At 38.5% G+C, this 27,857-nt stretch overlaps 1 long non-coding RNA gene across 1 annotated transcript; it reads left to right on the top strand.

Moving 5' to 3' along the window:
• The first annotated feature begins 14,303 nt into the window (after nt 1-14,303).
• On the top strand, nt 14,304-23,747 carry LOC116538259. Its single transcript, XR_004263584.1, has 3 exons — nt 14,304-14,315; nt 21,291-21,293; nt 23,666-23,747. It is a non-coding gene; the product is annotated as an uncharacterized LOC116538259 (long non-coding RNA).
• Nucleotides 23,748-27,857: the final 4,110 nt, after the last annotated feature.

Raw genomic sequence — 27,857 nt, 5'->3', positions numbered from 1 at the left:
CACTACACCCGGCCAGAGAGAATAAGGTTTTGTTGGGTAAGGTTGAGCTTTGGAGAGCCACAAATAAATATAATATCTAATAATTTTTTTGCTTCAGGAATTTTTACCTCCTAGGGATGATATTGCCTCTATTGAAAATGCATGCTGTAGTTTTTATATTTATATTTATAAAACTGGAGTATTTTGAGTTCCTTCTTATATTTCTCACATAATTATATTACTACGATTCTTGAATCTTTTATACTTTTCTATCTCAAAAAAATGAAGCAAATAAACAAATTAGATCTGTTTACTTAAAAAAATACTGTTTGGGACCTTGAACTCTGTCTTTTTCTGAATTATCGTCTATTGGTTTGAAGCATGAAGCCTCACCTCCACTTTGGAGTTGCCAACTACTCCCTAAGAATTCTGGAGCATCTCATCAAACCGTTCCATTTTCTGAACTATTAAACTCCAGTGCCTCTCCTGCTGTATAGACTCTCAGTTTTCCAACCTTAAGCTCGCTTATTCTCCCTGTCCTTTTGTTTGGAAGGCCTTGGGAAGTCACATTTCCTTTCTGGCCTGATCCCTTAGTTTAACACTGGACCTGACCGTTCCCCAGAATCTTTAATTCCCTCAGCAGCTTATTCCTGTACCACGCTCAATTCCACAAATCCTGATTTCATACCAGCACTATCATCTGTTGCTTCATGGCAGTTAATCCCCGGAGAAAATTCTACAACTCTACTAATCAGGGCTACTATAAATTTCCATTTCTAGACTTGGTTGCAGCCTCAAACTAGTATTCCATTTCTTTGCTTATCCATGATTCTAAAGCTTTTCTACTCTAAAACCATGCTGTTATAAATGGACACATGTATAAATTTATTAGATCCTCACTACAATCGTTGAAACAGATGCTATTTTAATTGCATTTTTCAGTTTTTATGTGGAAGCTGCAGCACAGAGAAGTTGTGATTTACCCAAGGTCACACAGCAAGTGACTGCCTGAGTGAGACTGGAGTCCAGGCAGTCTAACCCCAGAGTCCATGCGCGTAACTACATTGCCTGTCTAACTAATGTTTGCCCAACTTTTAAGTAAATAGATCAACACATGAGACAATTTATTCCTTACAGGCTTTGTAGCCTTCTGCTGCTTGAAAGTTTCAGCAGTGGAAAACTTACAAGGGAAACTGGGACTTTTGAGTTATTCTGGGTTTGATTTTTACCTTTTTCGTGTCTCTTTCTTAAAAAGCTATTATTGGCTTTTAAAATCTTGTATTTTCATGGAATCTAGATTCTGTATAGGAATTTTGGAAAATAAAAGCAACAAAAGTCTTTGAATGGAAATTTAGCTTAGGCATTGCATCTGGGTGAGGTGACATATATTCTCTGTCATATTCATTTCCATTTATGAGATGAAAATGGGGAAAAGAAGGATCTGGTCAGGCAATGACATCCTTATTGGAATAGAGGGAGAACCGTTTCTTCACCTGTTTCCTTAGGAATCATTGATTTCTGGTACTGAGATGCTTGCATCTGCACTGGCATAAAGCATGGTTGAAGTTTTGTTTTTCAGATAATGAATTGCAGCCTTCTAGGCTTCCAAGAGACTTGCTATTACCTTGACAAATTGCCCCACATGCTGCATAACTTAAAGAATGTTGGGCTGAACTGTGAATAGATTTTTTTCACCATTATTCAGAAAGAGCATATTGAGCACAGAGAAGTGGTAGAGCAAAGTCCCCTTGATGGTCCACTGATACCATATGGGAAGCCTAGAATCTGTACGGTGTGTGGATCAAAGGACAGCATCACACAGGGACACTGTCACAGGACAGGAAGTTGTATCTGTAATCCAACTGTCTTCAAATGATACAACAAAAATACTCCCAGGTATGAAGCAGGCATTAGGGACTGCACAGGTGGAAGACGTCTGCAAAATTTGGAGAGTTTGATTGAAATGGTCAGTGATTCAAAGAAATCCTTATGCAACTGGATTGGTAGATTTTTCTACTTTACAACCTCTGTTCCTTCCTCCAGAGAAGTCCCTAAGTCCACCACATGCACATTTTATTCATATATACATTAAACTATTTACGTATATGTGCAAGTAGATGCATATACACACATGATGTAAACATGCAAACATTGTCTCAGCTGGATTGAAAGGCAAGCAAAAGAGAGATCATTATAATAAAACAGGCCAAGGGTAAAAATTGAATACAATTCTTTTATACCTGTGAAAACAAAGTATTGCGGAATTCTATTTTTTAATAGTCTTAGTTCTCTTCTGAGAAGCAGCCAGGCTGGCTTCCCCATGTGTAGAGCTCACCCCTGGCTTCAATCTGGTGTCCTGCTCTCAGATTCAGAACCTGGCTTGGACTGGGATGCTGAGAACAGTGGCATTTTGCAGCGAATGCTTTGTCATGACTAAACAAAAGAGACCAAGATATGATGTCAGGATGGGAAGTGACATCTTAGGAGATGCAGAATCCTTGCAGCAGACTGGCTGGTGTAGCAAAAGGGTGACCCCAATCCTCCATCTGTGCAGATGTCAGGGGCTGCCCAGGGAACATGGGCTCAGAGGGGGAGTAGTTAGTTGCATGGGCCCAGTGTCGAAGGGCCTCAGGCTGAGGGTCCAGCTGCAGCCACTGCATTCCAGGCCGGCTTTTCTTGCCACTACTGCTCCTGGAATGGGGCCTAACCAAGTGATAGAGCTGTTTGCTGCTGTGCCTCACTTTTTCCTGGCTTCCAAACCTGGCCAGACGCTTGACTGACACACATACTCTTCAGGTAACCCTGTGTGGGTGATCAGTCAGCAGTTCAGCCTGCGGGCCTGTCTTCAAGGTGCTCTCGAGGTGCTTCCTTCACCTTATCTGATCTTCAGGGACTTTAAGAGGCTCCTCTGATGTCCTTTCTTTCCAAGTCTTTGGGAAAATCCTGTCTATAGTGTAAGTGCAAACACCACAGATTAGTTACTAATAGATCATGTACTAAATTACTCAAGTAATTTAATTACTTAATGGGAGGAATAACACCTTCCCCCTATTTTGGGAGGGAGTAGGCTTTGAGGAGGTCAGCACATACCCAAGTCTAAAAATTTTTTAAATTTCTAAGCATTTTTAAAATTTCTAAACATTTAAAAAGTTTCTAAACATCTTTAAAATTAAATTTTTAATGTGAGAGGTGTGTTAGTAGGTAAAGAATTCTCACCACTATATGTTCGAGTGCATTTTTTAATTTTTAAAAACATTTTCCTTCTGTCTCTTCTTTACTGCTATTGCTAATGCTCCTTCCTGCGGGCTTTTTCTCAAGCCTTTCTAGGGTTTCAATATTCTCATGATTACCATTCCCACTCCCCTAAAAAAAAAAAGCAAGACTCCCTCAGAGCAGCTCCACTAGCAGGGCCCGGGTGATGAGTCCACCATTGATGGTGAGGCTGGGCTGCTGGCCAGTGCGGTAGCCATGTTTATGAAACGACTTCACTTCTTACACCATCACGCTCTCTTGGTCCTGCATGTCTTCTGCTTTTTCATCTCTGCAGGCAAGTGATCTCTATGTTCTCATGCCTCACCATGCCCCGCACAGAGCCTATCATCAAAACAGATCACCCTGGTCCACATGACTACTAAACGTCAGTGTTTTCTTAACTGGCACAGCTATGAAGATGGATCATCTCTTGGGAGCGTAAGAGTGAGTCTGCTTAAATACTTCCTGCAGAACAACCACATCGGACAACTGAGCTTTTGAAATGTGTCTAGTGCCACAGTTGAAAATGCTATTACACTGACTCTATTGGGACAAATGAAATAGCTTATAAAAATTAATTTTACTTTGTTTTTTAAAAATTGGGGCACTAGAAAATTTTAAATTGCACATGTGGCTCAGAGTGTATTTCTTTGGATGGCACTGCCTTGGAGGGTTGTGGTTAATTCTACCTTTGGAATTTACTGGTGAAACCCATTTGATTGCTAGACAAGACCACTGAGATGGATTCTTGTGAAGCACCCTTACTTATATGACTTCTTATTCTGATCCAAATGTTCTGGCTCAGTGTCTATGTTTCCCAGGGCTACCTGGTTAATTAACAGTTCTTGGTCGGTTGCTTGTTCCTGCCCACATAGACAGAAACAAGTACAGATAAATTCCTTACACACAGACATATACTAACTAGATGCAACCAAATACGCACATGCACAAATACCCTACAACTTACTAAAATCAATAATGAATTAAAAATTTCTATCATATTCATCTTTTAAATTATAATTATCTCTCTCCCTGTTTTTTTTTTTTTTTTTTTTTTTGAGACAGAGTCTTACTCTGTTGCCCAGGCTGGAGTGCAATGGCACAATCTCAGCTCACTGTAACCTCTGCCTCCCAGATTCAAGTGATTCTCCTGCCTCAGCCTCCTGAGTAGCTGGGATGACAGGCATGCACCACCACACCTGGCTAATTTTTGTATATAGTAGAGACGGGGTTTCACCATGTTGGCCAGGCTGGTCTCAAACTCCTGACCTCAAGTGATCCATCCACCTCAGCCTCCCAAAGTGCTGGGATTACAGGTATGAACCACTGCGTCCGGCATCTCTTTCCATTTTTTAATCAATAGTTCTCTTTTGTCATTAGGAGCTCATGGCCTCATCAATTTAATTAATATAAATTCATATGCCATTAGCTATTATTATTATTTTGATGCTTCCTCAAACTGTCAAAATTTGACTGTGTACTTTCAGCTCTTCCAGCAATAGTCTTAAAGGGTGGAAGCTCCAGATTTTCTAGAAAGATCATAAATTATGAGAAAGATACCCATCAAGATGTCCTGATTTCTCCCAGGGGAGGAGAGGATTAGAGATCAATAGCTGGGCTCATGAGAGCTGGTATTGGGCAAAGAGCTGCCTTTGCTCCCACTGCTATATGTGGAATATATACTTTGTGTTAATGACTTGGAAAAGACCATTTCTTGTACATTTTAATTTCACATTGATTTTCCAGTTTGATATGATATATCCTGTTTGTTAGAGAATAAATGGTTTCATCTGTAAAAAAGTCTGTCTTCTCTACTAATGTGTATGACGGCATTGCTCTCTTCTCCATATCTGTTTAAGTACAGAGGGAAAATAGAGAGGCAGAGTTGAGAAAACACACACACTCACACATGCTCAACTCACACACATGCAATGCTCACATGACTCCACTGCCCCCAAAACAGGATCTAGGTCTTTCAAACACCTGTAAGGAAAGCCTCAGCAACTTGAATTTATATTTAATTTAAGATTCAGTGGATCAAGATTTTCACAAGTCAGGTAGGTGCTGCCTGTCTACAGAGTGCTAGTCACATCCTGAGCAGTTCCCATTATTTCTTCAGTCGTGGTTAGGAACTCTTCCTGGGATGTGTCTAATCTTACCACAGGTCACCTCCTGTCACATGGATTATATAAAACTTCCAGGAATTTGCTGGTACTTGGGGAATGTATCTCATCATGGATGAGAAAATGACTTCTGTATTTTATATACACGTATCTCTTCTCTCTCCATTTCTGTCATATTAAATATTTGAATCTGAATAACAAGATCCAACTTCCATTCTTTATTTCCTTTCATTTTTTTGGCTCTCCTCTGAGCCGGATATTACCCTCTCTGCATGAGGAAGGTGGGGCCCAGATTGGTTAAGGCTTGCTCAAGGACTTACAAAGAAGTATCAGTTCTCTTTGTAGTTTCCTCAGCGTTGTTATCTTTTTAGAAAACCAATTTTAAAATGTGTCTAGTGTCACAATTGAAAATGTTATTACGTTGAATATAAAATAGCTTGTAAAAATTAATTTTACTTGATTAATTTTACTTTATTTTTAAAAATTTGGGGCACTAGAAAATTTAAAATTGCACATGTGGCTCAGAGCGTATTTCTTTGAATGACATTGCCTTAGAGGGTTGTGATAATTCTGCCTTTGGAACTTACCGGTAAAACCCTTTTGGTTACTGGATAAGACCACTGAGATCGGTTCTTGTGAAGCACCCTTACTTGTACTATTCCTTGCTCTGATCTAAATGGAACCTGAGATTGATTTTCTCTGAAAACCAATGGAAACTACCAGAAAACCGATGGAAACTCCCAGCTCTTGACTGATGCATACCTCTAGAGTTTGAATCCTAGCCAATTGCTTTCTGGAAATTGACAGAATCACTTCCAAATGATTCACAACACACATGTAAAAGAAAGGGCACAAACACAAGGGTTTCTGGACACAGCCCAGAAAATGTGAATAAAGTAAATTTTGCAGCTGTTTACTGAGGCTACTTGATTAGCTTCACCTGGAGTGAAGGACTAAAAATCAGATATGTTGGAACTCAATATTGCTGCTTGATAGTCTAGCAGAAAAGGTGTGGTGATCCCAAGAAGATGGAATTCCCAGATGAAGATGGTTAAAACATCTTATCTGTCCAGAACAAGTGTGCTTGTGGATAGGTTTCAAATTGTTTCCAACATTAGCAGTTTTTTAAGGATTGCACTTTAGTTTTAGTTCTTCTCAATTATATTAGTATTATTTCATTTTTCAGCTCATGATTTTCTTTTCTCAGTGGTAGTCTGAAGTAGTTGTCACTTCAAACATTGTTAGTTTTCTTCCATTAAAGGATATTAATAAAGAATTAGAGATAGTGTAGAAGAGAAAACAATATAGATTCAGAGTTATACATTCATTCATTCGTTTGACAAAGATTTCTTGGGTCCCTGCTATGAGCCAGTTATTGTTTTAGATGATGCACACAGCGATAAATAATGAGACAAAAATCCTGTCTTTATAGAGTCGTCATTCTGATAGAGGAAGTGGACAAAAATGAGATAAACAGGTAAAATATGTAATAAGTGAGATTGAGTAAAAGTAAAGCAGCAGGAGTTGAGAGGCTTGAGAGAGTGGCTACAGTTGTGAAAGTTGGCCACAGAAGAGACGTATTGTGAACATGATGCTCAAAGGCCAGGATGGTGAAAGGGAGCCCTGCACATACACAGGGAAAAAGCTCAGGCAGAGGGAACAGCAAAAGCACTCTCAAGGCAAGCGGCTGCTTGTTAGGTTCAAGGCTCAGCAAAGAAACCAGTGTTTTTGAAGCAAAGCAAGCAAGGAGAAGACAAAGTAAAAGAGCTAACGTATGAGTGTGCAGTGGAGAAGGAAGGGGGAGCCATAAGGCTTCCATATTTACTTTGAATGGGATGGGAAGACCATGGGAGGCTTAAGTGTTGAGTCAGGAACTGTGAAGGGTCTGAGCTTTGACCCTACTCACCTGCCATGGTGTTTTTACACCTATGCTGAGCAAAGACATGCAGCATTAATTACTCACAGCAAAGTCAGCAGCTGCAGAAACATCTTGCCCTGGTTTCTATGCCCCGAGCTCTGCAAGGAGTCATAGTGAGGACCTCACATCACCTGCGTGGGTGGTGGGGTCTACCATGGGCATCACAGCAGAGGAACCACACAATTAGGTGACTATGAGCTTTCCATAGCACTACTCTGTTTGCTTTCTTGCCTTTCCTCTTCTCTGAAGAGAGATGACTTGCTACCCTGGAATGTAAGCGGATATCTCCGTGAGGAAAAGGTGGCTTTATCTTTATGACCATAGATGTCTCTGGGGTGATAGGTTCTTAAATTTCTCGACAGGGGTACACCACCTCTAGCTTCCAGTTGTTTGCTACTTAAACATATCCTTTGCTCAGAAGGCTCAATCTTTGCAGGAACAAAAGCGATCCATGGAATTGTTTCCCAACAGTCAAGTCTCTCAGCACAACATGACAAGGTTTTAATAGCAAGCTCCGTGCTGGATTGAGAACAGACTGAAAATGGCAGAGGCGAGACAGGGTGGACAGGGGAGACCAGTTAGGAGGTTATTATAAGGACTCAGAGCGGGGATGATGGTTTCTTTCAACTTCTCTGTCTGCTGTTCATGTGAGATTGGCCAAGTGTCTTAAGTCCTTTGACCCTCAGTTTCCTTATCTGTACCATGTGGACAAGAGCGCTTTCTAGGGCTATTGTAGTATATAAAGTATATAAAGTTATGGAAATAAAATAATCCCCCATCTAAACTTAGTATTTCTGTCCCAATTTTTTAAACTAGCACCACTCATATTTCACCTTGGAAAACAAGCTACATGAAAAATGTTAGCCGGGTGCAGTGGCTCAAGCCTGTAATAGTTTTTGACTAAATAGTTTTTGACTATTTAGAAACCTCCTTGGTTGAGGCAGGAGAATTGCCTGAACCCGGGAGGCGGAGGTTGCGGTGAGCCGAGATCCCGCCATTGCACTCCAGCCTGGGTAACAAGAGTGAAACTCCGTCTCAAAAAAAAAAAAAAATGCTTGAGTTAAAAATTAATAGTTAATCTGGTAACTCAAGCATTGTATTAGGTAAACAATATCAGACTTACCCATAATTACTTGATAAATCTTTACCACAGTTATGATTCTCTGTGAAATCATAATGAATCTATAAATTTTATAATATGAATTTCATAATGAATCTATGAATTTTATAAAGAATCTATGAATTCTATGAATTAATCTATGAATGAAGTTTCCCTATCAGAATGACAACTCCATAAAGAGAGGATTTTTGTCTCATTATTTATTGCCGTATGCATCATCTAAAACTTTAAATTCATAGATCTCTACAAAGCAATTTTCCTTGCAAAAATAATTTCATTTGCATCTTTCTTTATCATCAGGGAAATGCTCAAGAAAGATAAATCAAAATATTTTGGTGTATCTTTTGAAAGGAAATGTCTGAACATCTCTTTTAAGTTAATTATTATATTTCCAAGTTTAAAATATATGATGTTTTGAAGGTTTATTTAAGATGGAGGAGTAGAAATGGTTCATCTACTCCATGTCTGGAAAGCAACAAATAAGAGACAGAAAGTATAAAAGCAGAGGAGACATATTTCAAAAAGCAGGAAACAGGCGCAAAACAATCCCAAATTTGAATAATAAATATTGCCTGCCAACTATGTAATTTGGGCCAAATTTAAGGGATTTCCTCCTACCAGATGCATTGTGATAGAACATGAATAATGGTGGGTACAGATCTGAACACTCTACAGAACTTTCCTGGTGGCGAGTGGACCTGCTATTCACTCATAAAGGATGAACTACTAAGAGTTTGAAGTGCTGAGGACAAAAGATATGCATAGATACGCCTCAAACATCATGCGCAGCACCGTGGACCAGGAAATGATCGGACATAACAGCATTTCATTGAGATGGCTGACACGCCTTGTCATTCTGTTGACACTCATGTTTTCACTCTATTTTCTGTAAACGCAGGTCCAGAAAGAAAAGTTTTTCCTTTGTGATGAGTACTAGACAGAAGAGTGCCACTCAGAGACAGGAGTTTACATGCTGATCCATTAACACAGACAAGAAACAAGAACCTAATACCCAAGAAAAATTCCTGCAAGGAAAAATGATTAAGGAACACAGTGCCTCATTTTGGGAGAGACGGCTGCCAAGCATTTGGCCCTCTCTGCCTTGACAAATAGAAACAAAACCCAGTGATTAGTGAGACCATCTGGCATGGGCGCTCTTGGACACCCACGCAGAGCTCTTGATGGGACCCTCTTCCTTTGAGTGGGGCCCCCACCAACCCTGTGTTCTGGAGACCCTTCAACTGGCTACCCAGGCCACCCTCCCTCTGGCCCCCACTTTACCATTTGAGTTATAGGTCTTGGTAATATCCTTCCTAACTCCCTGTTTGCCAATTAGGCCCTATAGCAAAATGCATGACCACAGACCAGAGGACCCTGCTGCGCTTCAAGACCCATAAGGTATTATTGTCCTGTTACTGGGTTTTTATAAATATTGAACACATAACCCATGGTTGTGAAATAATATTAAAATTCCAAATCCCAACTATGTCGTGGGTCTAAAAAAAAGTCTCAAAATATTGAGAGGCAGCAACTCAGGTATCTTCTATAGTAAAACAAAAATGATACCCACAAGAGCGGGCATGACTCAGGCTAGCTGGGATATTCCGAATTCATGGAAAGATATCAGGAGTGTTCCGTCACCTTCACTGCACATCAGCCAGAGAGATGCTGTCTCCACTGGCTCAGATATAGAGACCTCCCTTACCACACATGGGCCTGCTTCACTGACAGCTCCTCCCAGGTAACCTTTGCTGGGCTGGACCAGGGTATGCCTGTCATCCAGCCTAAGAGAGGCTTGTCCCTTACAGAGCATGGTAAGGGACATTCAGCTCCATGGCAGAGCTTCATGGGCTTCTGATGGCTATACAGGTGGCCCAACAAAGGAGCCCTGCTGGGTTTCATGGACTCATGAGCTGTGGCTCAGCCCTAGACTGACATATCAAACAAGCCACCCTGTGGGGATGAGACGTTTACATAAAAATTAGCTCTACTCTTCGTAAACATTTTGTTGCCAATGTAAATAGTCTCTAAAAAGGCTGCTGAGCCAACGAGAGAAAACATAACCAATGAGCAGACTGTGCTTGTCAAGGAAATGAGGAGACTGAAATGTCTGCCCCAGAGCGAGCAGATGTGTGACTGGTCACCTCCTGGGTCCACAAGAAGGCGGCCCAAGCAGGTCCAGACACTGTGCCCGGCTGGGCCTCCAGCCACAATGGCCACTGTCCTCAGAAGCTGCCAGATCAGCATGGAAAAGCCGTACTCCTCGCCAGACTCTGGCTGAGGCTACAAACGTGGCCCAGGCATTCTTGGCAGGTGGGTCCCACTGGGCCCCTCTTCCCACCCCTGGGGCTCCCCTGGATGCAGACTGTGGTTGACGCTTTCTCCAAGTTCAGCCTCACCATCCCCAAATGTTTCACGGGCCTGGGCCACACTATCCAGGCCCTGTAAGATCACATTTGTTTCCTGATCAGGTATCCTCAACACACTGCAGCTGATGATAGCCAATCATGGGGCATGGAGTGGACTCTTCGCCCCACATCACTCCCAAGTTGCAGGGTTGAAGAAATATTTTAATAAACAATTTACAAACAGACTTGAGTGGCCATTAAGAGGAGACTAACCCCAACCTGGAGTATACATCTCAGGCAAGCAATGCCCCAGGAGGCCCTTCTCAGTTGTGCCATGTAGTTGGATGGGCCTGGCTGCCCGTCCTTTATCTGTGTGCCCCCCTACAGTCACTGGCCCTGTGGTTTCCGTGGAACACCCAGCAGGAGCTTTCGATCCCCGTTGACCCATTTCTAAAGACTTATATAGATTTTTCAAAAAACAACAAAGAGTGAGAGGTTATGGAAACTCATTAAAATTTTTTAAAGAAGTAAAACCTCTGTGCTGGCCAATAAACACGGTGTGCTTTCCCACCTAAGTTATGTAGAAATATCTTCCTGTGAAAACACTTTGTCCCTCCGACAATTCTTCCAAACAAAAAAAATCTAAATTAAAAAATAATTTTAAAGAAAACAAAATTTTGATTTAAGAAGACACGCTAATGACAGCAACAACTGACACCAAAGGAAACAAAAAGCCCCAACTCCTAGAAAGGTACAGGGGAGAGGAAAATATGTTCATAATCTTTGTTTTGTCAAACTACATGCTCTGAAAAGCTTTCTCCTCATTCCTAAGCCACCAAAACAAAAAAACCAAAGAACCTTGCTACACTGCCTCTCCCCGCAGCGGTGAGTGCTGTGGGTTCAGAGAGGTTGCTGAACCTATGCCCATTCCTGCAACCTGACCCTGAGACACAGTCTCAGCTGCCACACAGAACACCTCCAAATGTCATCTACACTCCCAACGCTGATAAACTGATGTCACAAACAAACAAAACTGTGAAACCAACTGCCTCAGGAAGTTCCTCTAAAACCAGAGCCTAAATTATTCAGAAGAAACTAAAAAGCCCAGGAAGAGAGGCCTCGTCATAAAAGGCTCCATTCAAAACCCTGTTAACTTGACCATTTCATTAATAAATGTCCTACTTGGGGTGCCCTGACATTACAGACTCTTTATTTCCAAGCAGAGGGACCACGTATGCCCTCTGGGATTATACTTCTCCCATATGAATCTGATTTTCATGACATCGCTTCAGCCCTGGGAGACTTGCCTGACAGCTGCATCTTACTGGTCAGAGCTCATTTGCCTCAGGCCAAGCAAAAAAGGTTCATATAAAAACTTTTTTTAAAAGCTCCTAACTCTCTAAAGTATAGCCAGATAATCCAGAAGACATCTTTTCTGGTTTCGTAGACACTGCATTGAGATGCAGGGCTCACACTGAGACCCCGTGCTCCGGGTGGGCCTCATCACCCTATATAGAGTGACTGTGTTCACAGTGTGGGTCTTTGGTCCCCTGTTGGCTCTAACTAATTACCCAGCCCTTGACAGAGCCCCTCAAAGTCTAACCTATTCCAGTCCATGATAAAATAGCTCATGTTTCTCACTTCAGTCCTAAAAAAGTCCAGGGGCTGAGTGGAAGAGGCAAGGCCAGAACTCTGTGTCATTTCTCTGGCCCCAGGTGGGCAATCACAAGGCACTGCACAGCAGACAAGGGGGCCCTTCCGTGCCCACATCAGACTGGGAAGACCAGCCAGGGCATGGCAGGCTCTGCAGGGAGCTGCAGTCCAGGACTTAGGCCTCCTGCCAGCCATGCTGTCATTCACATCTATATTCCCAGCCGAAGTCGCCATAGCTGGAGGTCAAGTGCAGAGACATCCTCAGGCATTTTGAACAAGACCTTCTTCCTAGGGCAGGGGTGACCTGGAAGATACTTGTTCTCCTCTGACCCAGAACTCGGTGCTCTTCTACTCCTAGGCTTCCCCTACCCTACTCTCAGCCCCCAGGGGTCACAAAACTGCAGGAGCCTTTTGTGTGGGACTCCCTCCTCAGTGAGATGACCCCCTAGACCCTCACGTCTGGGCTGGTCCACCTGACCCTCTATCCACAAGCTATTCTATGGAGGATAAAGAGAACAAGAGGACAATGACTTCCTTGGTTTAGCCTCTTGCATAGAAAATTCCAAAGAGTCTTAAAAAAACTCAGTTGAAAGATGCAAAGTCAACATACAAAAACCAGTCATCTCTGTATATACTAGCAGTGGAAAATTGGAAACCAAAATTTAAAGCACCATATCATTTAGTTACTAAAAATGCCAAAAAGGAAATAGCTAAAGTATATATTCTAACAAAGCCTTCTCAGATTCTGTTCAGTGCAAACTACAAAATATAAATGAAACAAATCAAAGAATACCTAAATAAATGGACAAACATATTGTGTTTATCTCCATAGTAAAGATGCAAGTTCTGCCCAAATTAATCTATAAGTCTAATGTAATTCCTATCCAAATCCCAACAAAATTATTTGTAGACATAGAAAAGCTGATTAGAAAATTTATGTGAAGAAACAAATGAGAGAAATCAAATATTTTCAGAAAAGAATAATGCAGGAAGGATCACACTCTGCGATTTTTTTATTGTGGTAAAATATATATATAACATAAAATTTGCCATTTCAACTATTTTTAAGTGTATAACTCAGTGGCATCAATTATATTCACAAAGTTGTACATTTATCAACACAATCTACAGTTATTTCAAAACATTTCCATCACTCTAACAGAAAGTTTATACCTATTAAGTGATAAATCTCCTTTCCTGCCTATCACAGCCCCTGGTAATCTATAATCTACTTTTTTTATCTATAAATTTGCCTATTCTAGGTACCTTATATAAGTGAAATCGTATAATATTTCTTTTACATTTGGCTTTTAAAACTTAGAATAACATTTTAAAAGTTCATCTGTGTTGTAGCATGTGTTAGAATTTCGTTGCTTTTTAAGGCTGAGTAATAATCCATTGTATGAATAGATCGTATTTTGTGTATCTATACATCTGTTAATGGACACTGGGTTCTTTTCACCTTTTGACTATTGTGAATAATGCTGCTATAAATGTGATGTACAAGTATCCATTTGAGTCTCTGTTTTCAGATCTTTGGGGTATATAACTAGGCAAGGAATTGGTAGGTCACATGGTAATTCTGTGTTGAACTTTTTGAAAAGCTGCAAAATTGTTTTCCACAGTGCCTGCACCACTTTACGTTTCAATTAGAAATGTATAAGGATTTCAATTTTATTTAGTTTGTATTTTTCTAAGGGCTAATGAAATTGGTAGTCTTTCATTTGCTTACGGGTCATTTATATGTCTTCTTTGGAGAAATTCTGTTCAGGTTCTTTGCCCAATTTTTAATTGAATGGTTTGATTTTTTGCTGTTAAGTAGTAAAAGATTTTACATATTTTTGATATTAGGTCTTTATCAGATATGTGGTTTGCAAATATTTTTTCCATTCTATGATTTATCTTTTCACTCTCTTCATAATGTCCCTTGAGTCACACATATTTTTAATTTTAATGAAGTTTCATTTATCTTTTTTTTTCTTTTGTTGTCCATACTGTTGACGTAATATTTAAGAAACCATTGCCAAATGCAAGGTCATGAAGGTTTGACCTTATGTTTTCTTCAAAGAGTTTTATAATTTTATCTTTAGGTATTTTTATTTCATTTTGAGTTAGTTTTTGAATATAATTTAAGGTAATGGTAAAACTTTATTCTTTTGCATGTGGATATCCATTTATCTAGAATTATTTCTTGAAGACACTGTTCTTTCTCCATTGAATGGTTTTGGTATACTTGTCAAACGTCAATTGCACTTTTGTTCTTTTTGTTTTAAAGAGTGTTTCATTCTGTCAGCTTAGGCTGGAGTGCAGTGGCGCAATCACAGCTCGCTGAAGCCTCGGCTTCCTGGGTTCAAACAATCCTCCCTCCTGAGCCCCTCAAGTATCTGGGACTACAGGCATGTGCCACCAAGCCTGGCTAATTTTTGTTTGTTTGTTTGTTTGTTTAATTGTAGATACAAAGTTTCACCATATTGCCCAGGCTGGTCTTGAGCTCCTGGGCTCAAGAAATCTGCCCTCCTTGGCCTCCCAAAGTGCTGGGATTACAGGTGTGAGCCACCACACTCAGCCTGAACATCTTTCAATGGTCATTATAGTTAAGTTTTGTCAATTTTATTGAGGTTTTCAAATACTAACTTGTAGTATTTTTTTTATGTATTGTTTTCCTACTGTTTGTATCATTTCCGCTATAATCTGTATTATTTCCTTTCTTTTACTTATTTTTATTAAAGTTTGTATTTATTTTTCTACTTATCTTAAGGTAGCAATCTAGATTACTGGTTTGAGATCTTCCTTCTTTTTTTTTTTTTTTTAATATAAGTGCTTTGGGCTATATATTTCTCTCTAAGCACTGCTTTAGCTGTACTTCAAAATAAGAATTAACTGCTTTTGTTTGCATCCCAAACTTTGGCATTTTGTGTTTTATTTTTCATTCATAGTAAAGTATTTTCTAAGTTTCTTTTTAAAACTTCCTTTTTAATAATGGGTTATTTAGTAGTGGGTTTTTTATTTTCACATATTTGTAATTTTAACAAATTTCCTTCTGTTTATTGATTTCTAGCTTTATTCCATGTGATCAAAGAAGACACTTTACATAATTGCAGGCTTTTAAAATCTAAGACTTGTTTTATGGCCTAGCGCATGGTCTATTCTGGAAAATGCTCCATACACACTGAGGAGAATATCTATTTTGCTGTTCTTAGGTAAACAGATCTAAAAATGTCTGTTCAATGTTGTTGGTGCACAGTGTTGTTCATGTCTTCTATGTTCTTATATTTCTGTCAAATTATTCTATTATTAAAATTATTCTATTTATTATTAAAAAATTGATATTGAAGTTACTAACTAGTATTGTTGAATTATCTATTTCTCCCTTCAACTCTATCATTTTTCTTTGTGTATTATGAGGCTCTATTTTTAGGTTCATATAGACTTATATTTGCTATAATTTCTTGATGGGCAAGTGATTTTATTATTATAAACTGCCTCTCTTTATTTCTATTGACATCTTTTGTATAAGCTCTATTTTTCTGAAATGTATTGCTATCCAGCATTCTTATAAAGTTTACATAATGTGTTTTTCCACCCTTTTACTTTCAACTTGTATATCTTTGAATCTAATCTCTTTCTCTTATACACAACATATAGTTGGATCATGATTGTTTTATTCTATTTTATCTAATTTTCTCATCTCTGACCATTTAGACTTAATGTACCTTTTAAAGTATGTTTTGTGGCTGCCATTGTGTCATTTGGTTTCTCTGTGTAATATGTAATATTGTTCATTTAGTACTCTGTTACTACATTCTTTTGTGTTAAATCAATATTTTCTAGTGTATTGCCTTAATTCTTCTGGTTTTTCTTTTACTACATTTTTCAACTTAGATTCTTAGTGGTGGCCTTGGTGATCACAATTAACATCTTAATTTATAACATTTTTGTTTTCATTAATGCCGACATAATATTATTGGTATATAGCAGCTTTGCTCTTATGAAGCATTATTCTTTCCTTCCTCCTGTGGTGCCATTATCATCATACAAATGACTTCTTTATACATGATATGTCCATCAACATAGTTTTGTAATTCTTGCTTTATTCAGTTGTATTTTAAATCAGGTATTTACCTATATAGTTACCTTTACCAGTATTATTTATTTCTTTATGTGGCTTTGAGTTACTGGCTATTGTCTTTTGAACTAGAAGGACTCCCTTTAGTATTCTTGTAAGGTAGGTGGTCTAATGATGAATTCTCCAGTGTTTGTTTATCTGAGAATGTCTTAATCTCTCATGTGTTTTTGAAAGGTTTTGTGATGAATATAGAATCTTTGTTTACAATGTTTTTCTTTTAGTGCTTTGACTATGTCATCTACTGCTTTCTAGACTCCATAATTTTGAATGCATAATCAGCTGTTAATCTCATTAAGGAGCCTCGGGGTGCTATTTTGTTCTCCTCAGTTTACCTGTTGCCACAGGGCCTCCCTCTTGTTATCACTGGTCATGCTTAAGAGGCCACATGGGGTTTCCCCTAGCTAGGCCACCCAGTGTCTTTCTGTGAGGGAGGGGAATCTTAGGCCTATGGGGATAAAGAGTCTTCTCTAATGTGGGGCTAGTGTCGTAGGATCCTGTCTGTGGAGCATGGAGAATGCATCTGTGGTCTTGTGCTTGTTCTGGCAGAATACGCCCTAGTGGTGGCTGTTGGTTACTCTGATGTCTCTGGGTGGTGGAGTGGCTTCTCAGGCCTGTGAATACAAAGCAACTTCCTTGGCTAGGAACTTGTGGTATGGTTTTTCTTTCTAGTGCCATGTGGGCACCCTGTATGTCTCAGTGGTAGAGGAAAGTCCCAGGTTCAGTGGTAAAAAACACTACCCTTGGCTGCTTACTGTTAGCAGTGTTACTGGACTCACTTACTGTCATATTCAGGACTCTCATTCAGTTTTAAGAGAAGTAAGCAAATAGGGGCTACCTTCATATTGGTAAGAAACACCAGAGTTGGCCAGCCTGTGTTCTTGTGCTGGGTGAGGAGATGAGAGACCCCAGTTGTCATGTTTCTGCTTCAGTCCTGACATTCAAAGCAGTTCACCTTCCTCTTTCTACCCCTCAGATATCACATGTAGTCACCCATTGCATTATTTCCAAGGTATACAGTTGTAACTAGCAGAGAGAAGAGGGTCAAGGAGTCTTCAGAATCTTATCTGGCCTGGAAGTGCCCAACTGATTATGGATACCAGTGCAAAAGCAATTCAATCAAGAAAGGGATGCTTATTCAACAAATGATGTTGGAGCAATAGGACCCATAGGTATAAAAAGGAAACCTCCAAGTAAACTTTGCATCCTATGTAAGAATTAACTCACTATGGATCACAGACTCAAATTAAAATATAAAACCTCGGTTTTGCAATATAAAATAAAATTGGGGTAATATAAAAATAAATGAAGAGCACTTAAACTTGACCCCATATATTTGATTCATATAAAAATAAGACAGATTGATCTTATCTACATTAATAACTTTTTATCAGTGATAGCCCAAGTTAAAAGGATGAAAAGAACAAATTACAGATGGAGAGAAAATACTTGTAAGCCACATATCTGACTAAGAACTAGTATATAAAATACATATAGATAATATATATAGATTTCTCAAAACTCAACAGTTAAAAAAATCCTGTTAGAAAATGAACCAAAATCAAAGATTACGTGCAGATGGCAAATAAGCACAGGAAGAGATGTTCAACATCGCTGTTATTAGGCAAATGCAAACTAAAATCACATTAAGATATCAGCACTCGTCCGGGCACAGTGGCTCATGCCTGTCATTCCAGCACTTTGGGAGGCCGAGGTGGGTGGATCACCTGAGGTCTGGAGTTTGAGACCAGCCTGATCAAAATAAAGAAACCCCCCACCTCTACTAAAAATACAAAAAATTAGCTGGGAGTGGTGGTTTATGCCTGTAATCCCAGCTACTCGGGACACTGAGACAGGAGAATCGCTTGAACCCGGGAGGCGGAGGTTGTGATGAGCCGAGATGGCGCCATTGCACTCCAACCTGGGCAACAAGAGCAAAACTCCGTCTCAAAAAAAAAAAAAAAGATATCAGCACTCACCTATCAAAATGGCTAATTTTTTTTTAAGTGACATCAAATGCTGACAAGGATGTAGAGAAAATGGATCACTTACACATTGCTGGTGGAAATGTAACATGTTATAGCACTCTGCAAATGGTTTGGCAGTTTCTGGTAAAACTAAACCTTCAAAATTATCTCATGACCTAGGAACTATGCTCTTTGGCATTTATTCCTGCGTAATGAAACTTTATGTCTACATGAAGCCTGTGCATGACTTCTTAAAGAAGCTTTATGCAAAATAGCCAAATCCAGAATCAACCTGAATGTCATCAGTGGGTAAATGCTCAAACTGCTTCATGTATACCTTGGGATAATAGTCAACAACAAAAAGGAACAAACTATGGATACACAACTTGAGATAATCTTCAGGGAATTATGCTTTCTAAAGAAAACCAATCCCAAGAGGTTACATACTGTATGATTTCATGTATTTAGCATTTTTGAAATGATAAAATGTTATAAATGGAGAAGAGATCAATGGCTTCTAGGGTTTAGGGATGGGTGGGGGTGGGGGTGGACATAAAGGAGATAAGCATTATTGTCCAAAGGCAACACAAGGATTTCTTTATCACGATTGTAGTGGTGTACACACAGACCTACACATGTAATGAAATTGCATAGAAGTGAACACGTACACATATGCACACAGGCAGTACAAATAATACTAAGAAAATCGGATCAGTGGATTCTATCAATATACTGTTTGCGAGATTTTACCCTGAATTTTTGAAATGTTAACACTGTGAACAACTAGGATAAAAATATATGGGACCTCTGTTATTTCGTCATTAATCACTGTAAATGAGCTTCGCATATTTCTGGAATCTGACCTTGGAGGTTCTGGTTGCCTAATATAGATGTTCTATGTATTTTCACCTAGCTCTTCTAGTTGTTCTCAGTGAAAGTATTAGTTTACTATAAGTTATTCTGTTATAGTCCTGTTTGATTGATTTTTGCAAGATGATTAAAATGGAAAATTTTAAAAATGACACTGTTTAACGGCAATCTATATTTTTGCAAAATGGCCAATTTTCTAAGAAGTAAAGCTACCTGATTTCATTATCTTCATTTGCCCATAAAATTTGAGGGTTTATAGACAGATGAAATAAGGCAGAGGAATTATAAACATTATTTTATCTTTGCCTGATTATGTTCAAACTTCTAGCACACATAGGACACATCACACCATTTAAATGAGATCGTTCTCAAAGTCCCTTGGAATCTTGTTCCAATTTACAATGGGATAAGATCAAACTGGCCTTCACATAATTGATTTTAGTTTTTTTCTGTGAAAATAATAATCAAAGTAACTACTCTTTTAAACACACACAAGTAGGCATGCACACACAATTTACCCACGGACAAATATTTTTATGTGAATAACTTATTATTGTATTTTTTTTCAAGTGACACATTCAGCAACCATATTTAAGCAAATGCTGAAGACTTAATTTAACTGTGCCATCTGTCCATACAACTTTGAATAAATTTCATTTGTTCAAAATATCTTTAAATATAGATTATTTTAAACACAGATTATTTGTCAGGATTCGCCCATTCCTCTGGTCTTTCTGCTCACATAAATTAAAACTTCTTGCACATTCTCTTGTAATATTTTTGAGAACAAGAAGTGTAATTTATGTCCTGTTGTTCAATGGCCTCCTTCCTCCAAATTCTAACTAAATGGAGGTCAGAGTGAACATGTCTTATTTGTACTCATGGGCAACCTATCCTACAAATTTCATTTCACAAAACCCTGCATAGAAGCATCCAGCAAAGGCAGAGAGTCTGATTGTCATGATAAGTCTAGGAAGATTGGCCCAGAAAATTTGGGTTAGGCTACTATGAAAACGCACCATGGTGTTCTCCTATGTACAAGAGAAAGTATAAAAACAAAGCTTCCCATTTTCTTCCTTGCAGCATAAACCTGGGTGTTTAAACAAAACAGTGGAAGAGATTTCCAAATGTGTTCTACTTGAGTTAATTCTTTAATATTGGGCCAAGAAATATTCTATCTTGCTTCCAAAGATTTAAATTAGGAAAAAAAAAAGTCTTTTCAGGTATTTAACAAACATTTTACTAGGAATAATATGTAATTCAAATGATGGTGACTTGAAATAGCTCGAAGAAGCCAGACAACAATAGCAACAAAAATGAAGGGTGAATGAATGTGCTGCATAAATCACTACCAAGTAGCATTTCTGGAAACAAATAAAATGTTTTCAAAGAGCATGCACTTCCTAAAATAAGTGGAAATGTTTCATGGAAACATAGCAGCGGATCTAGCAATACCATATAATCTGTTTAAGATTAGCACAGGACTTTTCAACCACTAATGTTTAAAGGTCTATAAAATAGCCAATGAACTGTTTGCATTGGGAAAACATAGGGCATTGATCCAGGGGTTGGAGTTTCTGGTCAGACCTCCTCGTCCAAGTGCTGTCACTAACATGGTTTCCGTGCGGAAGAGCTGCTTCTCTGCCTGACACGTAGATTCCCCATCTGTGAGATGAGATATGGAGCCACCAACCTCATAGGGTGTTTATAAAAAGTCACTGAGACACTGTAAGCTAAGTGCTTGTCACAGAGCCTGGCAAAGTGGGGTAAGATGGCCCTACAAAATTTGGTGCTGTGGCAAATGTCAAGTTATTTTGGTATCAGTAAGTGTCGTCAGGCAGAAGTTCTATCTCTACAGCCTTGGCTACCAAGAAGTAAGTCACAGTGGAAGCAGGTTTTGGTTCACATTCTGCCAAACACACACATGTAGTAGCAAGCACGTGTAGGAGCCATGCCTACTGCCGTCAGAATCTTAGAGGCACTTAGCATAAAAGGCTCTTCTCAGAGGAAATGTCCTAGATGCTAATGTCAAGCCCAGCAGGGAGGACTTTCACCTGTATCTGGTGGCAAGGTGCAAACTGAAGGGGAAGCAGCAGGGTCAGCCCGGGACCCTTGTTTCTTAGGTCCTATATATGTGAAGGTGGCAAGCTCCTCCATATCACTCTTTCCAATCATGGGTGCAAAAGGACAGCAATTGCACCAACTAAGAAACTAGTTTGGGCATCCCTATATAAATTATCTAAGCTTAAGGTATTGATTCAGAGAGGGGATACTTCATAAATGCACTAATCACCACTAAAGTGTTTATTAGTATGCCCTTACGCACATGCATTACAGAGTGTTTTCAAGTAATTTACTCCACAACAAATATTAATCTAAAGGAGAATAACAGAAGGAATAGTTTGAGTGCTTACCATGTGTTGGGAATCTTCTAAAAGTTTAACAAGAATTACTTTATTTAAGCGTCACCATCCCCTACTGTGCTAGATAAGTTTATTCCTATTTTACCTATGAGGAAAGTGAGGCTAAGAAATGAACAACTTTGCAAAGTTGCAAGGGTGGTGAATAACAGAATCAGGATTTAAATGCAGACAGCTTTAATTACATCTCTGCAAATGATTTCCTATTTTGCTAAACAAATGGTAATTTTATCACACTAAATCGTATATCAAAATAGCCTGAAATCTATAATTGCTATAGGAACACAAATTGCATGTATTGTTATTGTTGTTGTCACTAATTTTACTATTATGGACGTCATTTTATTGCCATAATATAGTGCCAATTAATAAATGGTGGCTATCAATACGTTCATTAATCTAACTTGTGCCCCAAATCTAAAAAGGCAGAAAATATCAAAATATAAAACAAATGAGAAAGAAAAAAAAAAGCTACTAGCTTGGCCCAAATACTTTAGGAATGCTCTATACTTTTATTATTCAAATGGACAGCTTGAAGTTATGACCTAATGATAGAAAAACACAATGGAAAATTTACCCCACTGCTAACATGGGCTTCATCAAATGACTGCCACATTAATTGCACTTGTTTGGAAATATGTATAAAAACAGTGAAAAAAAACAATTTATGTAAAATTATGTCAATAGTAAAATTAGTGATAATAACACTAACAACACAATTTGTATTCATACAACTGTTGTAGCTTTTTGGCTATTTTGATATATGATTTAGTGTGATAATATTACCATCTGTTAGGTAAAGTAGCATGAGTCAGTCATTTGTAGAGATGTGCTTAGAGGGCAGTCTCATATCTGCTAGCCAAATGCCCTTTCTACTGCTACTACCATTAGGTTAAACATATTTTCAAACAAAATTGTGGTCATATACAATGAGCAAACCAAAGCTAAATACGTAATTTTGATTATCTGATTCAGCTTACCAAAAGAATAACAGAAATTATTATTGTTAGCTGAGCATGGTGGCTCACTCCTGTAATCCCAACACTTTGGGAGGACGAGGCAGGTGGATCACTTGAGGTCAGGAGTTTGAGACCAGCCTGGCCAATATGGTGAAACCCTGTCTCTACTAAAAACACAAAAATTAGCTGGGCATAGTGGTGCACACCTGTAGTCCCAGCTATTCGGGGGGCTGAGGAAGGAGAATTGCTTGAACCTGGGAAGCAGAGGTTGCAGTGAGCCAAGATCGTGCCACTGCACTCCAGCCTGGGCATTGCAGCAAGACTCTGACTCAAAAAATATATATGTTATAGTTGTCATTTAAAATTTTAAACGCACATCTTATTTAACTTAACTTTCCATATTCATACCATTCAATACAGCAGAGTTATCATTGTTGTGGTGGGAACACATTACACCCCTTTCAACAATACAATCTATGGTTAACTCACTATAGTTAGCGTATTGTACAATTATTCTCTTAAATGTATTTGTCTTATCTTTTTTTTTTTTTTTTGAGACCGAATCTTGCTCTGTTACCAGGCTGGAGTGCAGTGGTGCAATCTCAGTTCACTGCAACCTCTGTCTCCTGGGTTCACGTGATTCCCCTGTCTCAGCCCCCTGAGTAGCTGGGACTACAGGCGCGTGCCATCACGCCTGGCTAATTTTTTGTATTTTAGTAGAGACAGGGTTTCACCATGGCCAGGATGATCTCGGTCTCCTGACCTGGTGATCTGCCTCGGGCTCCCAAAGTGCTGGGATTAAAGGCGTGAGCCACTGTGCCTGGCCTATTACACTTATCTAAGTGAAATTTTGTATTCTTCAACCAACATTGCCTCATCTCTCTGCCCCCAACACCACCTACTGTCATCAAACACTCCAGATCCTGGTACCAGCATTCTACTCTCTCCTTACAATGAGATCAACTTTTTTACATTCCACATATAAGTGAGATCATGCAATATTTGTCTTTCTGTGTGGCTTATTTCACTTAACATGATATCCTCTGGGTTCATCTATGTTGTCAAAAACAACAGGATTTCTTTCTTTTTGGTGGCTAGATAGTATCCCACCGCGTATGTATACCACAATTACTTTAACCCTTCATCCACTGAAGAGCACTTAGGTTGACTCCATCTATTGCCTATTGTGAATAGTGCTGCAAAGATACAGGAGTGCAGATACCACTTCTGTGTACTGATTTCCTTTGTTTTCAGTATATACTCAGCAGGGGGATTTCTGGATCATACGGTAGTTCTATTTTTAATTTTTCTGAGGAAACTCCATACTATTTTTCATAATGAATATACTAATTTACATGCCCACCAACAGTGTGCAAGGCTTCCCATTATTTTTGCTTTAAACAATTACCTTAACAGAGATTTTAAAATGAGAAAAAAGGGTATATTTAACTTGTGATTTTGGATTTTCTTCGTTGTGTCTATTATAATATCTTGTCACCTTGAAGGGCTTCCTTTAATATTTCTTGTACTGCAGGTATGCTGGCAATTAGTTCTTTCAGATTTTGTATATTTCAAAAAGGTTTCATTTTGCCTTTGTGTTTTAAAAATATTTTTCTACATATGGAATTTTAAGAGCTTTTTTTTCCTTTTTCCTTTTAAAATGTTGCTTTATTTTCTTCTGCCTTACATTTTTTTCTAATGAGACATTTTTATTTCCTGTTATTTAAAAAATTTTTTTTGCCTGTTTATGTAATATGTCCTTTTTCTATGGCTGCTTTTAATATTTTCTTTTTTTTTAACCAGGTTTTTAACAATTTTATTATGAGGCACCTGGTATGACTTCCTTCTTGTTTCTTCTGCTTGGGTGCTTTTGAGTATCTTGGCATTCTGAGTTTTAACAGTTTTCATCATATTTATAAAAATAATTGGCCATTCTTTATTTAAATATGCTGCCCCCGACTTTGTCTAGACTCCAGTTACTCACATGCTTTGTCACCTGTGCTGTACCACTGCTCACTGATATGCTTTCTGATCTTTTATTGATCTCTGCGTGTCATTTTGGGTAGTTTTTATTCCTATGTTTCCAAGTTCACCCATCTTTTTGTCTATAATGTGTTATGCTATTTATTCCGTTGAGTATACTTTCCATTTTAGACATCGTATTCATCTCTAGAAGTTTGTTTGGGGCTTATTTTACAAGTACCACTCCTTTCCTCATGGTGCTCATATTTTCTAACCATTTAGATCATATGGAACACATTTATATCTGTTTTAATGCCCTGACATGCTAAGTGTATCATTTGAATCACTTTGAGATCAGTTTCTGCTGATTGATTTGCTCAAATGTATGAGCCCTATCTTTCTAATATTTGATTAGTTGTTGAACATGATGAATGTATGATGATGAGTGGCTGGTTTTGTTGTTTTAAAAATATTTTTGAACTTTGTTCTGCAGTTAAGTCACATTTTAAGTGGCAATTGCTTTGTTCTTTTTAAGGTTTACTTTAAATTCTACTTTTTCTATAGACAGAATTTAATGTCATTACTGACTCACATATTCACATCGCTAATACTTTCTGTATATAGCTAAATTCCATTTCATTTTCCTGAGTTTTGCTTTTTTAATAAATTTTGTTTTATTTTCTAACTGTATTGGTGATATATAATAAACTTTGAATTTTATGTACTAATTTTGTCATATTATAAACAAACTTCTGGCTTATCATGCTTTCTGTGGTTTGGAATTTTTCCCCAGTTATTCCATTCTTTCATTTACAAATAATGGCCACTTTATTGTTTTCTAACATTGCCTCATCTTTTGTATTTCTTGCTAGATTTTACTGGTATGTGGCTGGGAACCTTGGGTTGTTACTAATGATAGTGGAAAAGCAATTCATGCTTCATAATTGAATATAGTGCAAACTGTTGATTTGTGCTGGGGGATGTGCTGGAAAACAGAGCTTCAGGACATGACCTCTGGAGCCATACAGCATTTCATCTGAGCTTAGTTACTACAACCCTGTGGCATCGCAGAATTATTTAAACACTCCGTGCCTCAATTTTCTCATCTGTAAAATGGAGACAATGACACTTCTAGAGTTTTCAAAAATCAATATTTGTAAAACACATAAACAATTCCTGGCACATAACAGGTGCAAAGAATAGCAAAATAAGTTTCCTATTATTATAGCTTTCTACTAAGTTTTTCTGAAAAAATAGTTCAATAGCTTCTGAACTTTAGCTATTTTAAATTTTAAAATGTTTTAAGTTTGTTATCTATGTTTTATATTTTTTAATTATCTTTTATTCTGATTAGTAGTGGGATTTGTTTTGTTAGGTTTTCAAAAAAAGTGATGAACTTGTTAAAACTCTTTTTCTACTGTCAATTAATTCCAGCTGTGTCCCTTCCCTTTTTATTATGTGTCACTTATGAATGTGTTTTGGTTTTTATAAAATAAGCAAAAAATCCATACACAAAAGAAAATATAGAAAAGTAGAAATTTCCTCTTCAGTTCTCCCTTTCAGTCTGCCTGGAAGTTTCATAGCCACAAATTTGGTTGGCATCACCCTCTTCTATTTTGATGCATGTGCATACATATTTATGTATTTATGCATCTACAGATGCATTTTACATTTTACATGAATATATATTATTCTACAACTTACAAGTTTACCATATGTCTTAGCAAGATATTTTGATATAAAAATATCTGCCTGTTTCTCTTCAACAGCTACCTAGTATATTCCATAGACAAGAGGCAGAGTCTGTTGTATAAGCACTTCCATATTCAGAGATGCAGTAAGTACCCATGAACTCGTTTCTGTGTACTCATGTGCAATTTATTTTTAAGGAAAACTCTGGGAGTGAGATTATTCTAATGGCAAGCTTGTTTCATAATGTGGTACCCAGAGTAATGAGTTTCCCAATGAGTTTCTGCCACTTACAGAACCACCATACTTTGTGAAGAGAGTACTAGTTCCTGCATCCTTTCTGTCATCAGGGCTCATTAATGATTTTAATTTTTGCCAATGGGATGGGCAATAAATGTTTTCTTCTTACTTAGTTATCATTTTCTGTAAACACCAGAGAGTCTAAGCATCTTTTTGTATAGCCATTTACATTTGGGTGTGGGCTTTTTCTGACCCCACTTTCAGTGGAGTGGGTTGCATGTATAAAGTCTGGTTTACAGCAATTGCTCACAGTTCACGGGGTTTTTGCTGAGTGGGTCAGCGAGCGCCTTCTTTTGCAAGGCTACCTTTGATCAGCAGCTGGATTGCTGACTTGGCGACAATCACACTTTTCAAATTTTAAGAGACAGACTGATTAACATCGCTTCTTTCCTGGTCCCTCCCTGAGTTCACTCACTGCCCATCTGAACTAGGGTTTTCTTCTCTAATTGGTGCCCATCACCTTTCACACATTGCATTTGATCCCTGACAAATATCCTTGACCAAACTCACCTCGGGGTCCTCTAAGCTCGTTTTCAACTGGACCTCATCTTTGGGTATGTTTTCAATAGCCCCATGTTAGCAGCAATTCTGTCAAATCCATTTAGCCAGAATCTGCCACCATCAAAATCTGATTCCTGTGAAAAGAAAATAAATCTTGGGACCCCAAAAATCACTAAGCCAAAGGGAAAGGTCAAGCTGGGAACTGAATCAGGCAAACCGGCCCCCATTTTATTCCTAAATAAAATTGTTGCAAAGATAAAAAAGCTACACATCTCCTTCACAGGCCACAGTGAAACTCCTTGTGGGCCTCACAATCTTTACCCAAAACAGTTCTGTTGAACGTCACTGTCAATGTAAATCTTTTGTTTTTTTGAAACAGAGTTTCTCTCTTTTTGCCTAGGCTGGAGTGCAATGGTGTGATCTCAGCTCACTGCAACCTCTGCCTCCTTGGTTCAAGTGATTCTCCTGCCTCAGCCTCCCAAGTAGCTGGGATTACAGGTATGTACTACTATACCCAGCTAATTTTTTATTTTTAGTAGAGACAGGATTTCACCATGTTGACCAGGCTGGTCTCAAACTCCTGACATCAAGTGCCCCACCCGCCTTGGCCTCCCAAAATGCTGGGATTACAGGCATAAGCCACCATGCCCAACTGTTAGCTTATCTCCACAGA

Source organism: Sapajus apella, unplaced genomic scaffold (genome assembly GCF_009761245.1).
Source record: "Sapajus apella isolate SASKATOON/1434 unplaced genomic scaffold, GSC_monkey_1.0 scaffold118, whole genome shotgun sequence".
Taxonomy (NCBI): Eukaryota; Metazoa; Chordata; class Mammalia; order Primates; family Cebidae; genus Sapajus; species Sapajus apella.
Note: the sequence above shows the minus strand (reverse complement) of the source record. Positions and strands in the feature narration are given on the sequence as shown.